Source organism: Rhinoderma darwinii, chromosome 5, assembly GCF_050947455.1.
Source record: "Rhinoderma darwinii isolate aRhiDar2 chromosome 5, aRhiDar2.hap1, whole genome shotgun sequence".
Classification (NCBI taxonomy): domain Eukaryota; kingdom Metazoa; phylum Chordata; class Amphibia; order Anura; family Rhinodermatidae; genus Rhinoderma; species Rhinoderma darwinii.
This window is the reverse complement of record NC_134691.1, coordinates 162,141,156-162,148,208: the sequence shown is the minus strand read 5'-3', so window position 1 is coordinate 162,148,208 and position 7,053 is coordinate 162,141,156. Positions and strand designations below refer to the sequence as shown.

Here is a 7,053-nt window from a genome sequence, read left to right as displayed (position 1 = left end):
GTACATAAGTATGATGCTAGGAGCCCGGCTCCCTGCACTGTGTTCGGTCCGGGACTTGCGGCCGAAATACGTCCGTCAATTACGGACGTAATTAGTGTGTGTGCACATACCCTTAGGGTATGTTCACACGGCGGGGGTCCGTAACGGCTGAAATTACGGGGATGTTTCAGCCTGAAAACATCCCCGTAATTTCAGCCGTACCGGAATGTGCAGGCGCTTGAACGCCGCGTCCATTACGGCCGTAATTAGCGCTGCTATTCATTGGAGTCAATGAATAACGGCTCCAATTACGGCCAAAGAAGTGACAGGTCACTTCTTTGACGCGGGCGTCTATTTGCGCGCCGTCATTTGACAGCGGCGCGTAAATATACGCCTCGTGTGAACAGACAAACGTCTGCCCATTGCTTTCAATGGGCAGATGTTTGTCAGCGCTATTGAGGCGCTATTTTCAGACGTAATTCGGGGCAAAAACGCCCGATTTACGTCCGTAAATAGGCCGTGTGAACATACCCTTAGGGTATGTGCACACACACTAATTACGTCCGTAATTAACGGACGTATTTCGGCCGCAAGTCCCGGACCGAACACAGTGCAGGGAGCCGGGCTCCTAGCATCATACTTATGTACGATGCTAGGAGTCCCTGCCTCGCTGCAGGACAACTGTCCTGTACTGTAAGGGGAGATTCACACGAACGTTGCGTTTTTGCGCGCGCAAACAACGCAGCGTTTTGCGAGCGCAAAAACCATTTGACAGCTGCGTGTGTCATGCGTGTCTGATGCGCGGCTGCGTGATTTTCGCGCAGCCGGCATCATAGAGATGAGGCTTGTCAACGCCCGTCACTGTCCAAGGTGCTGAAAGAGCTAAATCTTTCAGCACCATGGACAGTGACTATCTCCTGACGTCGCGTACCGATAATTTTTTGGCCGGGATCGGCCAAAACGAGTTTGGCCGAACCCGGTGAAGTTCGGTACGCTTGTCCGGCTTCGCTCATCGCAAAGACACTCCGTTTGGATGTTCGGAAACAGAAAAGCACGTGGTGCTTTTCGGTTTTCATTCATCCTTTTCACTGCTGTTGCGCGAATCACGCTCGTCCCACGGAAGTGCTTCCGTGTGGTGCGCGTGATTTTCACGCACCCATTGACTTCAATGGGTGCGTGATGCGCGAAATACGCAGAGTTATTGAACCTGTCGCGCTTTTTGCGCAGCAGACAAACGCTGCGCAAAAAGCACGGACTGTCTGTACTGCCCCATAGACTTGTATTGGTCCATGCGTGCCGCGTGAAAACCACGCGGCCCGCACGGACCGAATACACGCTCGTGTGAATCCCCCCTAATCATGTTTTCAGTACGGGACAGTTGTCCTGCAGCGAGGCAGGGACTCCTAGCATCGTACATAACTATGATGCTAGGAGCCCGTCTCCCTGCAATGAGTTCGGTCCGGGACTTCCGGCCGAAATACGTCCGTCCATTACGGACGTAATTAGTGTGTGTGCACATACCCTAAGGGTATGTTCACACGGCCTATTTACGGACGTAAATCGGGCGTTTTTGCCCCGAATTACGCCCGAAAATAGCGCCTCAATAGCGCTGACAAACATCTGCCCATTGAAAGCAATGGGCAGACGTTTGTCTGTTCACACGAGGCGTATGTTTACGCGCCGCTGTCAAATGACGGCGCGTAAATAGACGCCCGCGTAGAAGAAGTGACCTGTCACTTCTTTGGCCGTAATTGGAGCCGCTATTCATTGACTCCAATGAATAGCAGCGCTAATTACGGCCGTAATTGACGCGGCGTTCAAGCGCCTGCACATGCCGGTACGGCTGAAATTACGGGGATGTTTTCAGGCTGAAACATCCCCGTAATTTCAGCCGTTACGGACCCCCGCCGTGTGAACATACCCTTATTCCCATCTAGGACATGCCATTACTTTATGATTGGTGAGGGTGCGACTCCTGGGACCCCCACTGATCCTGAGAATAAAGGGGCTGCAGCGCTGATTCAAGTTCTCTGCTTGGGTCGTTCTGCAGTTCGCTACATGGCCAAGAGCGCCGCAGAAATAATTTAGGAGGGGAAATCATTATAAAATCGGCTTATAGGATGGGAATATTCTTTATTAACCACACGTACAAACAATACAGAGACCTCTGATTATTAGAGATCAGCCACCACTGCACATGAAGGTTAGTGTAACCGGCTCAGGTACGTGTACACAGCCCACAGACATTATCTACAACCCACAGCCGGAGATGTCAACAACCGAAACAAATCCCTGACAGCGACATTTTCTGCTCCACTGTGGTAACATTTCTCCTGAGAAGTACAGACGGCCTGGCCCCTCCCACACTAGTGATCGGTCACATGATCATGACGTCAGCACAAGTCCTGGGACAACTTCCTGCTGTGCCCGCTTCTAGAGCTCAGCCTGCGGCGCTGCTCTCACTGCTACAGCGGACTGGACTGGAGGCAGCGTCACACCCATCCGCTCCTAACACTACTCAGCAGGTGAGCGCTTACCCGTGCATTATAACGTGTCCTGCTACCTGGTTCTTTACTCTATTTCTTCACTTCTCCGGCATGGGAGACTTTTCTCAGTATTATTTAATAATGGTGACATATGCTGCTAATAGTTTCCGTTCTTCTGGACATACCAACAAGAATGTCAATTTTATATAATGGAAGGAAATTTTTTCTTCTTGTGTTTTTCAAGAAAGTCTCACCCCACGTACTCTTATATTCTCTCATAGTTTAATGACACTTGAGATAGAGATATATATATATATATATACCTAGTCCCTAGATGCAGGTGCTCGTCCCTGACGTCCCCTTCACTCCAGTTGTCGAGTATGATATATACTCCTATATACGCCCAGTTGTCAAGTGTGATCTATACTCTACAGCAGATCTACAGAAAGTTACATACAAAGTTTTTGATGTCCCTTTAATCCAATTATTTGCATAGGAACTCCCCCAGCTTTTTTTTTTGGTGAAGTTGTGGATTATCAGTATATTATTAAAGTATGTCCACATCTAGAAAAAAGTGAGATCAGCCCAGTGAAAATAAAATTGGCATTTATAAGGGTAAAGAGAAAACCATGTGCTCCGGTATACTTTACCAATGTAAAAGGGTCCTCTTGGTGTACATCAATAAAGTTTAGACTTTGTAACCGGTTCTGCACTAGTTTGGTCCTTGTGAGCAGGTTTTGGGGTCCACAGGTACATGGCAGCGCTGTGTAAAAAGGATGTCACTAGTTTATTCCCTATCTCCTAACTAATCTAATAATCCCTATGATGCTGATAACTAGTGTGAGTTAATTTTTTTTAATGTTTATTATTTGCAAAGTTTTATGTTCATTTTTCTAAATATGCTAATTTGGCTATACTTGCCAAATGGGAGGTAACTTTCTTTTCACGCTGTAATGTTTTCTGTATGACGCTGTCCAATCAGCATACAGCTTCCATTCCTGAATGTTTTCAACAGTTGATACCTCTGGTTGTTTCACAGCTAGAACTGCGATCCTGGGGGGGTCAGAATCTCGAATCTTCCATATGCCACCAGAACCGCTGTTCTAGGTGGTCCACAGCCCGGAGATCTGGCTGTTTGATGTGATCCCCCCCCCTTCCCTGCAGCCTCAGTCTCTAAGGGTATGTTCACACGTAGTCAACAAAAACGTCTGAAAATCCAGAGCTGTTTTCAAGGGAAAACAGACCCTGCTTTTCAGACGTTTTTTTACCAACTCGCATTTTTTGCGGCGTTTTCACGCCGTTTTCGCGGCGTTTTTTACGTCCGTTTTTGGAGCTGTTTTCATTGGAGTCTATGAGAAAACAGCTCCAAAAACGTCCAAAGAAGTGTCCTGCACTTCTTTTGCTGATTGAGCGGTACTCCTACTGAGGCAACCATAGGAAGCCCAAACCTTCTCCCACAAAACTGCTCGCAGGGGAGGCTTCAGATGTTGCGTAGTTACATTGGCAACTTATAGTGGCAGGAAACGAGAATGCGAGCAGCAATGGAGCTATGCTTTAAGAGTGCATACATACTAGGAGTGATGAAGCAGAAGGCGTCCCCGTTATTGCATGTTGCAATCATCACTGGATCAAGTAATAAAATAAAAAAAAATGAAAATACGTATTCCCCTCCCCGCTCCACTTGTACCTGGATCCTTTCAGGCTCACAGCAGGCCGCAGCGCGTATAACTTACTGACGCAGGGTAGCATAAGGACAGTATGGGACGCCGCATTCAGTACGTTGAGTGGCACGTCGCATATAAGCCTTTCACGCACTACCATTTGACCGCTATTGTTACGCTACAATTGTGGTGCACACCCAACGAATTGTTAAGACTGGCGTATGAAACCCCGGTCTCCGTAAATCGTCCCCATAGTTTTTTCCTCTATTAGATCCAGAAAGTTCTGACATTAGATCGTGTATTTTAGAAGAATTCACCTCATGTACGGGCAAGATGACTGTTGTGAAAGGGTATCGATAAAGACCCTAAAATTCTAACTCCTAGCAGCAAGGTTTGTTTTATTTTAGTACAAGTTACTAAAACCGCTGTCACCCAGTTTACCCCAAAACAGATGTAGCTTCCGAAAACTGCCGAATAGAATTTTTAACAATACGCTAATTGTCTTTTATGTTTACTGTTGATTTTAGGAGAAATCTTATTATATAGTTGAATGAATATCTGAAATGTATAAAGCTATTTTTATGATAAAGCACCATTATAGAGCCAGAATAATGCTCCCATAGACTTTTCTAGGGCCCTATTGTACCTCTGGATGCCATATTATGGAGCCATTCCCCCCCCCCCCCCTAGAAACCTTTATTTTCTTCTAGGGGGGGGGGGGGGAGTATAATCCTGTAATAACGCTACATCAGCACACAGAGTTCCCTTTAGTATTTTAGTATGGAGACACAGGGACTCCAGGTGCCACTATGCAGCCTCCTGTACACGGTTGTGCCACGTGCGTGAGTTCTTGATGTGTCGAATATGAACAGTGAGGTTCCTTTCAGCCCATCGTGGTAAAATTCTATTTGAGAATTTAGGGGAACCTGATGTAAAGCAATAAACTTTATGGATGTGTAGTATTAGCCTCCTCTTCCAGCACTGCAATATGACTTCTCTCTTCTGGGTGTGGTTGTACTGATCATTCACTGGAAAATCCTTCTGGGCTTAGTGCCAAATCGCTTAAAGTGATGTATTTAAAGGTTATTATTTCTTACCTGAAATTTGATTTTCTTTTAAAATGTATGAATATTACTGATATGTAATTAACCCCTTTCTGCTCTGTGTCGAACACTTATTGTGAAGTAAGCAGGCAACGTAAAACACTCCCATGGCCAGAGCCAGGCACGGAGAAAGCTGTGGGAACAGCTGTTTAACCCCTTAGATAATGCATCAATAAGGCCGGATTCACACGAGCGTTGCGTTTTTGCGCGCGCAAACAACGCAGCGTTTTGCACGCGCAAACACTATTTGACAGCTGCGTGTGTCATCCGTGTCTGATGCGCGGCTGCGTGATTTTCGCGCAGCCGGCATCATAGAGATGAGGCTTGTCGACGCCCGTCACTGTCCAAGGTGCTGAAAGAGCTAAATCTTTCAGCACCCTCGACAGTGAATGCCGAACACAACAGCGAAAAACCTGTTAAAAAAAAGATAAAGTTCCTACTTACCGAGAACTTCCCGGCCGTTGCCTTGGTGACGCGTCCTTGGTGACGCGCCTCTCGACATCGAGCCCACCTCCCTGGATGACGCGGCAGTCCAAGTGACCGCTGCAGCCTGTGATTGGCTGGAGCTGTCACTTGAACTTAAGTGTCATCCCGGGAGGTCAGACTGCAGGAAGGAGACAGGAGTAATCGGTAAGTTAGAACTTCGTTTTTTTTTTAAAGGTTCATGTATTTTGGGATCGCAAGTCACTGTCCATGGTGCTGAAACAGTTTAACTCTTTCAGCACCATGCACAGTGAATGTCTCCCGACGTCGCGGACCGGAAATTTTTTTGCCGGGTTCGGCCAAAACGAGTTTGGCCGAACCCGGTGAAGTTAGCTTCGGTTGTCGGGGTTCGCTAATCGCAAAGACACTCCGTTTGGATGTTCGGAAACAGAAAAGCACGTGGTGCTTTTCTGTTTACATTCATCCTTTTGACAGCTGTTGCGCAAACACGCAGTTCACACGGAAGTGCTTCCGTGCGACATGCGTGGTTTTCACGCACCCATTGACTTCAATGGGTGCATGATGCGTTGAAAACGCTGAATCAACGGACATGTCGTGAGTTTTTTGCAACGGAGCAACGCTGCGCAAAAAACGCTGCCATGTCTGCACGGCCCCATTGTGTAATATAGCTACGGGCAACGCACGTGAAAATCACGCGCGTTGCACGCGCGTATTTTACGTTCGTCTGAATAAGCCCTAAGGATCACGGTACGCATAGGGTGTAACCGAATGGGAGGAAGCTCTCTTCATCCGCCTCCATCAGCCTCAGCAACCTAGTGATGTGGGTTGACTTATATGGATAGCCCAGTTTTTCTTCTTTTTTTTTTTTTACTGGTGGACAATAATGCATTGGAATTAAAATCAAATCCCCTTGAAGAAAAAAAAAGAAGCCAAATAGCAAAAAAGAATAAACATGTAATTTTTTTTTTTAAACAAAACCGTTTATATTAAAAAGTAATAAAACTGTACAAGCAAGTTGTTACAATGTAAACATGTTGTTAGTGCACAGCAAATGGAACAATTGGTTACACAGCAGCTGTGTATACAGTTCGACTCCACTATGAGTCAGCTGTATTCTGTCAACTGCTATCAACCAAACGTCACTTTTTTTTTTTTTTTTGCCCGAATAGCCCTTTGGACCTGTCACTATAAGGGCAGATACAGACGGACGTTGCGTTTTTGCGCGCGCAAACAACGCAGCGTTTTGCGCGCGCAAAAACCATTTGACAACTGCGTGTGTCCGTGTATGATGCGCGGCTGCGTGATTTTCGCGCAGCCGCCATCAGAGATGAGGCTAGTCGACGCCCGTCACTGTCCAAGGTGCTGAAAGAGCTAACTCTT

General features: G+C 46.7%; 1 protein-coding gene across 2 annotated transcripts in view; it reads left to right on the top strand.

Annotated features, from left to right (window-relative positions):
* The first annotated feature begins 2,357 nt into the window (after positions 1 to 2,357).
* The window catches only part of LOC142651694 (serpin B6-like), a 33,714-nt gene continuing 29,018 nt past the window's right edge, over positions 2,358 to 7,053 (top strand). The window contains exon 1 of one of the 2 annotated variants that reach the window (XM_075826700.1): positions 2,358 to 2,504. The gene's annotated coding sequence lies outside the window, so the exon portion shown is untranslated. The remainder of the gene's footprint in view (positions 2,505 to 7,053) is intronic. The other variant, XM_075826699.1, reaches the window with a different exon arrangement.